Source organism: Pinus tabuliformis, chromosome 7, assembly GCF_031772625.1.
Source record: "Pinus tabuliformis cultivar Carrire ecotype Pingquan chromosome 7, CPIR1, whole genome shotgun sequence".
NCBI lineage: Eukaryota > Viridiplantae > Streptophyta > Pinopsida > Pinales > Pinaceae > Pinus > Pinus tabuliformis.
Window position 1 is genome coordinate 1120737365 of NC_142293.1, and position 8482 is coordinate 1120745846.

The 8482-nt window shown below is 41.0% G+C and overlaps 1 pseudogene; it reads right to left on the minus strand.

Annotated features, from left to right (window-relative positions):
* Positions 1-4905: 4905 nt before the first annotated feature.
* LOC149251455 (pentatricopeptide repeat-containing protein At4g14850 pseudogene) lies at positions 4906-7511 on the minus strand (annotated as a pseudogene).
* Between the last annotated feature and the right edge of the window lie 971 nt (positions 7512-8482).

Consider the following 8482-nt stretch of genomic DNA (forward strand, 5'->3'; position numbering starts at 1 on the left):
AATATTGGAGTAGGTCTCCTAAAAGACCCTGCCTTAATGGGTACTTTTGCCCTACCGTCGGCGAGTAATCTGGCGGAAGTAGCCACAGTGGAAACCTACAATATGAAATCTTCTATATCCAACGGATTCGGAAGTTTCCTAAATATTTTGTCAGCATGGATCATCGCCCTAATGGAAATACTGTAAATACAGTGGGCTCCGAGGACGGTTCTTATCTCGTGTCAACCTCGTTAAAAAATGAAACAAGGAGTCATGAGGATAGTTCTTTTACTATGTCAACCTCATTAAAAAATGAAACAAATCCCCTTTTCAAAATTCAAAGGTAAACCTTCATTCCAACCACCAAGTTGAATGCAATGAAGCTTGGGGGGCACCCTCCTTTGACATGCGTTATTATGATGTTGGGGGCATGCAAAATAATCGAGCAGTTTTAGCACACAGTTCATGCTCGTTAAAAAATAAACGCAAGATCCGAGCAGTTTTAGCGTCATAGTTCATGCTCGTTAAAAAAATAAACATAAGCTTTTGAGCAAGTTTAAGCTCGTTAAAAAATGAACTGCCCGGTAAATAACCATTTAAAGAATGTAACCTTTGACAGCCATATAAAAGCCTTGGTCGTGTTTTGCTGCAGCCATCACCTCCACCGTTCATTTGGCCAATCGTTCATCTCCATATGATTGTTTACCCATTTTGAGGAACAGCTGCGAAGAGTGATTTCACTTAGCCATCCTTGTGACACTGCCGTGATTGGAAAATTCCAACCTGTACCTGGAATCTGCTGCTATCCCTGTTTATCACTCGTTCCTCAAAAGACGAGTCTTCTTTGAGCTCTTTTCTCCTGACTCGTAAAATATGAAAAGTTTGCCGAGTTTTGGCCTTCCAGCTCGTTAAACGACCGGAAGAGCTATCCCTCTAGATTTTAATCTTTTTGAACCTGAGGGATTATTGCACAAAAAGATCGAGCGCTTGTTTTGTTCGGCTCGTTAAAGCAATCGAAAATTCATCCCTTCTGTATTGTTTTATACTTTTTCGGACTGAAGGGATTAGATGACGAAAAAGGAATTCTGGAGTTGACTTTATGTACCTTTTCAGACTCTCTAAAAATGAAAAGGACCGAGTTTTCCTTGTCGTTAGACTCGTTAAAATGATTAAATAGCGACAAACTTGTCTTTAGACGAGAGCGAGTTTCCCTATCGCTAGGCTCGTTAAAACATAGCGATGGGCTTGCCCGAAGGGCAGGTTATAGAACAAGCATATGTTATCCTCCTCAAGCTTGACAAAAATAAAGAGGTACTGGTCAGCAATGACTGGGGAAAAATTGGGAGAACCTCACAGCTTTAATGGTAGCAAGTCGCTCTTGAACATGACACTTTGTCCTCCGTATCACATCGGGTTGGGTTGTTTCATTCACCGGTCTCATCACCATGGTCCTCGCCACACCATCCACATTTGGGGTAATGCTACCGATCAATCACATCAGTGTCGTTATATGTTCAAGAGATGTTGTTCTGCAAAGAGTCAACCGTGTCCCATCCACTGCCATACATTGTCCTTCATCCATTTCATGACCGCCACCCTGAATCATACATCACAGTTTGTTTTCACCTCATCACAATCACTAGCTCCGTTCCGTGTCAATGATGTGGGATTCATTAAGGCCCTCCTTTGACGGATCGCTCCTTGTCGACATCAGCTCATTATCCAAGGAGTTGATCTAGGAACAACCCCTTCAGTACTTTGAAGCTTGCATGCCTCAATGGCAAGTTTCTCACTTCCGGCGATAAGTATACATCAATGACCTTCGACCAGAGGATTTTGCATGGTGGTCGACGCCAAGTCCTTTATTCCCACCATGTGAATTGTACTGCTGTACCTTGAGGGTCATCATCCTTATCAGTGATTCTTCTCGCGCTTGTTAACGGTTTACATCATTGACCGGTAATCAAGCGATGTCTTTCCATGTTCGACTTCAAGAAATTCTCACATGGATCGACTTGTACATCGAGTGAAGATCGGAAGAGATTGAAGACCCCGGATCTAGTTTCATCCATCCGGGCTGTGATATATATTCAGGATATAAAGACATTTGATGTGTACATCATTGCAGCAGATGATCATCCTTCTCAAAGGATGATAATTTCAGCAAAGAATTATCAGTCTACCATCAGACAATCGTCTGTTCTATGTACCAAAATGAATTTATAAAGCTGAGCATGGGAATGCCCGCCTCAGCTAGATCATGAAAAAGTATGAAAAATAATGTATTGTATTGTATCTTATTACAGGACACTTCTCAGCAGATTGAATGAACTTCGAATCCTCCTAATAAAGCATTTCACCCGATAAACGACCTCATACTTTAGGGGGCATCTGTTATAGACAATTTTGTGCCTTGCAGCATCAGGCATGAATTGTCAATAATCCAAGGGATCCAAAGTCCCTAAACATGATGTTCCTACCCCTAGAGGAACAAGGTCAGCAAACCAACAGCTCTCAGATCAGTTCTCCACCTGAAAACACTCAAAAACAAGCAATCCTGAAATCAAAGCAGGTGCTCCACTAGGCTTCTGCGCTGAAACTCAACTCCTCCATGGTGTACCTGCGTTGCAAAGCAGGTAGAACAAAGGCCACCTGCGCTGAGCGAGATGGGACAAGTGGCACACTGAGTCATTGCTCTGGAATCTTCCAAAAATGACACTTGGATCAGGGATTTCGCCTTGTGATGAGTCAGAGGCTCTGTTTCTCCAAGTGGAAGCAAGGTTCTCCAAGTGGACTCAAGAACTGAAGATCAACTGAAGAGAGAGAGGACACAAGGCAGCTACACATCAGTTGCAAGCTGACTCATCCTTTCTCAATTCATCTATATATTGAGCTCTCTCCTATGAGCTCAGGGGGCTGGAATTTTGTGCAAAGTAATGATATGCTGTTGGTTTCACTATAGAACTATTGGGTGATTGCTTGAAGGAGGTGAAGAGGAGAAATTCTTTCTGCTGGGAGGTGTTGCTGGATTGGAGCCTTCAATGGTTGTAACCTTCTCAGAACTTTACTTCTTCCATTAATAAAAGCTATTGAGGTTCTTCTATATGCATTTGTTTCAATGATGTATTGTGATGATTGTATATTTGATTTATGCTAATCCTTGAATCAGTTATGAATACATGCTTCTTGTAGTTTCCTTCTTTGTTATTTTGCAGGATCTCATTGTAGCTGGGCCAGCAAAAGAGCAAAGAGCTAGGAGCAAGCAGCAAAGAGAAGAAATTGGAGCAAATATTAAGCGCAAGGCAACGGTTAGTGCATTTCTTCATTCTCTCTTGCTTTCATAAAGAAGTAAACCTTAAGTAGTTTTGTTTACAGTTGTTGCTGAGGTACTATCACCCTTAGAATGGGATAGAGTCATCCGAATCGGATACTTTTCCCTACAACACATATCAGCATATATTTTTGTTAACTCGGGATCTTTTAGACATTCAGAAGGATAAAATATAAATTGAGAATATCTTTTCAATGCTTGATAAATCTTAAAATTAATATTGATCTAAAAGAGTGTATTTCACTTAGTTCGTGGGACTAGTTCCTAAGATGTAAAATCCATACATCCATGAAAGCCATGAACATTATTTCCATGGAGATGGCCTGTGATGCATCCCTCAGAAATGTTTTTATAAGATTATAAAAGCTCCTCCAGTTATATAAGGCAACAATGGCAACCTAAGGAACTTAGATTAATGTATCTACAAACATCTCCTATTCTTAGGACAACAAGAAACAAAAGGCACCTTTCATAAGCACTTCTAAATTATAAGGCACAGTGGTAGAAATATCATAATAATGAGAGAGGGTGTACTTGCATTTGAAAGCCAACTTTTAGGTACTAATGTCACCATAACAAGAGAGGGACCTGCACTCGAAAGCCAATTTTCATAGGCATGCCAGAGATGAAATCACGCTCAAAAGCCAACCTTCATAAGCATTTATAAAATACAACTATGCAATGTCAAGGCAATGAGAATGGGACTTGCACTCAGAAGCCAACGTCTAGTTATTAATGTATCCACTATGAGAGAGAGTACTATGATATCAATCAAGTGACTTGCATTTAAAAGGCTCCACAATGAGAGAGGTGTGCCATCATATCAATCAAGTGACTTGCACTTAACAGGCCAACAAAAACAAGAGGAAGAGGGGTTTGCACTCGAAAACGATTGTGAAAACGAATCATAAGAGAGCCAAACTAGTCATGACCTTACTCTGTATAGCAATGTGAATAAATTGGGTTCACCTTATTCAATTTTTAATTTATTAACATACAAGCATGCGTCTAAAAGATATAGGCGCTAAAAGAAAAGGGTCAGAGAGGTTTTCATAATGAGGGTGCATGAGTCGATTTGAGATTTCCTTCCCTCTCTGTCTCATTTATGGTTTGTCCTGTCTTATTGAGTAAGCTATGTTGCCCTATTGACGCTGGCTTTTAACCCTCCTCCGCTGGGATAAATTCTTTCTAAGCATGAATCCCACCTTTAATTAGCGGACCTTCGCACCAGTCAGATTCATTTTAGGGGTTTGTAATTTTTATTTAGTTTTATATTTTGAATTCTGTAAAATGAAGTACAGAAATTTAAATCCTAATACTTGGAGCAATTTAAAAGAAAACAGGAATTGAAACTGAAGATTCAGGTAAATTTGGAAGCGTGAATAATCAGTAACCTCCAATCTATACAAATATCAAAAGAAGAATTAGATAGGCAAGATTGCCGAAAACTTAAGAAACTGCCAACCAATTTCTTCCTCTTTCCCTATATCATGGAGGTATCCAGTTATATCACTTATAAAGCCATTATACTTACTAGAGGTTACAGACTTGGATGTACAATAACCTCTGAGAGAAGGATGACACATGAGAAAGCCTAATTGTGGCATTAAGATAACAATAAGATATTACATTTCTGGCTTATTTCCATCAGCATCACCAATAATCTCCACAAGAACACTGCCCATCCTTGAAGTGATGGAAACGGTTAGTATCCCTCACAATTATTGTTCTTTCAACAATCTTGCAGATGAATTTGATAGCAGTGTGGCAGTCACCACACACTCGAAGGTTCTTAATTATCCTTATAGGTATCCCAGGAGGCATAGTGATAAGGCCAAAAGCAATGGCCAGCCTCTCACTATGGTGACGGATACGTTGTTCTTTCTTACCCTCTGTTAGTTCATGTAACACAAGGCTGGTGTCTGGAATATATCCTTCGTTTTTCATCTTCTTAGTCAATCTGTCCAGCATTGCATATATATTTTCCGTTTGTGGGTGTGATTTATCTTCTGCATGAAATACATGAATTGAGTCCTTGAGTTCAATCCAACTCTGACCCGGTTCCTTTATCACCCCGTTTTCTTTCATCATTTTCCTCACTCTTGCCACATCATCCCATCTGCCAGCTTGAGCATAGATGTTTGAAAGCAATACACATATCCCAGCATTTGATGGTTCCTGTTTTAGAAGGCTTTCTGCAGCCAGTTTTCCAAGTTCAATATTTCCATGGATTCTACAAGCCCCAACTAAAGCACCCCATACACGAGCATCGGGTTCAAATGGCATCGAGTCTATAAGTTTGTATGCTTCATCCAAGTGCCCTGCTCGGCCAAGAAGATCCACCATGCATGCATAATGCTCTGCTCTAGGTGTAATGCCATAATGTTGGCACATGGAAACAAAATAATGACGTCCTTCGTCCACTAGGCCTGCATGATTACATGCAGAAATCACACAGATAAAGGAAACATGGTTTGGATTCATGCCTGTTTCTTGCATTTTCTCAAAAAGTTGGAGGGCATTCTTCCCATGCCCGTGCTGTGCACATCCTGAAATGGCCGCATTCCATGAAACCACATCACGTTCTTTCATTGCATCAAACACTTGGAAAGACCCTTCTATGATCCCACATTTGGCATACATGTCAACAAGGGCATTGCCTGCATATACATCGTTTTCGAAACCACTTTTAATAACGAGGGAGTGGATTTGCTTGCCCTGTTCCAAAATTGCTAAACTAGCACATGCTCCCAGAACACCAGAAAACCTGACTCGGTTTGGCTTTACGTCTGCCCATTGCATTTTCGTAAAGAGTTTTATGGCCTCCTCCCCCTGGTTGTTCTGGGAATAGCCGGCAATCAGAATATTCCATGAAACAGTATCTCGTTCCGGCAAAATTTCAAACACTCGGCGTGCATCCTCTAGCCTCCCACATTTGGAATACATGTCAATAAGGGCATTCCCTACAAAATTATCTGCCTCAAGTTCAGTCTTTATAACATGCGTGTGAATCTGTTTGCCCTGAACCACAGCTTCAATATCAGAACATGCGCTTAGAACACAAGAAGTTGTAAACTGGTTTGGCTTTAAACCTGCCTGCTGCATTTGCCAAAATAGTCTCAACACCTCTTCCCCATCTCCATCCTGAACATATCCTGCAATCATTCCAGTCCATGAAACCACGTTTCTTTCGGGCATTCTATCAAACAACTTCCGCGCATCCTCCATGACGCCACATTTGGCATACATGTCAACAAGCGCACTTCCCACGAAAATATCCACGGCATATCCACTTTTTATTGACTGGGCGTGGATTTCATAGCCCTCTTCTATACTTTGGCGACAGGCACATGCGGTACTAAGACTCGCATAAGTGAACTGATTGGGTTCGATCCCCTCTCGCTGCATTTCGCGGAAAAGTTTCATCGCTTCCTCACCACACCCATTTTGGGCATATCCTGTAATCATTGTAGACCATGACACCAGATTTCGTTCAGACATATTGTCAAACACTTGCCGCGCATCATCTATACCACTGCATTTAGCATACATGTTGGCAACGTGGTTTTGCATGAATCTGTCCATTTCAAATCCATTTTTAATGAGGTGCCCATGAACCCTTCTGCCTTCTTTGAGGGCTTTCCTGTTCACACATACCTGCAAGAGTCCAGCATATGTATTTGTATTGACTTCTGCTTCAGTGTCCCCTTGCTGCATCATCCGATAAAATAAATGCATAATATCTAGGCATTGTTCCACCGTCTTCCGGTTCTGTTGAACGGTGATTGAGCTTCTGGACTTGACGAAACCATTACACATATACCACCTACAATTGAGAGAGGGATACCGACATGGAAATCTCATACAAAATCAAAGTACTTTTCGTATGAGCGCGAGGGTGAGAGGGCTGTGCTGCTCTTATTGTTGCAGATGACTTCGCAACAGTTGCAAGCCGGAAGTAGTAGTTGTTGATCCGCTGATTCATGCTTCCAGCCGAGTCATTTGAGATGGATTTTATCGACTTTCCATTACAAAGAACAATAGAACAATGCTGTTTGGGCAGGTTGGCTTTGCTGTAAAAACCCCGGCAATTATGTGAATGCAATTGGTCAAAGAGCGAGATGATAGAGGGCATTGGTTACATGAGTATGAAAGTTTCCTAAGGAAGTGCATTTTACAGAATGATGAGATTGAAAATAGTGACCAATGAGTTCTTAGTTATAATTATTTCGCTGAAAGAGAATGCCAAGAAATCGATACTAACATATTCTCATAATTTTCTCTAATGTCTTTGAACGCACCATATTGCAAATTGAAGTATTTTTCCGATTCCACTATCCCAGACGTGCAAAATGTACACACCCATTCTTCCCAAGTTTCTTTAGGCCTTTTCCACCATCATGTTTCACATTGAATTTGATGCGAGTTGGTTCTTAATTGAGCAATAAGAATTTTTGCCCTCCACGAAATGCTAGCTCCAATGTACTCTTTTTGTTGGAGATCACATGTAGGGTTGAATTTCTCAATGTAGTACTTCTTTTTTCTACCCAACGCTTTTCGCCATTCCCGTTTACGAAACTTCTCCATAACAACATTCTTTAGCTCCTTGCTATTTGTGGGACAGCCATCAAGATGGATATTTCGTTTTTGCATCCATGTTTTCTTTCTTTCACTTATGCCTTCATTGAAGATAATATTAGGTCATCTACTTTGTAACACCTTCATCCCACATCTACCCAAGCAACTGACCAACCGGGGTAAACATGTGACAAGAAGTTACTATGATATGATTCAACCCCCTAAGTCACCTTAAGGAAGTGGAACCGATAGAAACACACCATACAAACTTTCCACATCAACAAGAAGTCTCTAATGAACCATCCCAACCTCTCAGGTAACTAGCCCCTTGGTCCCACTGCGATTTTAGACCAATTAACCCATGGACGCTCCCTTGATATGGGCATGCATGCATCTAGAAGGCTTTGGATGCTCCCACAACATGCTATGCTAGTGTCCAGGGACTTTTTTGCTCAGTGTTGTGCCTACATCCTCGGGATTTGTGCCACTTTTTCAGGCCCAAAGCCCAGGTCACTGCCTAGAATTAAATGACACCTACAAAACAAAAAGATGACAATGAAATGATGATACAAATGCAATTACTTGAACAAGGGC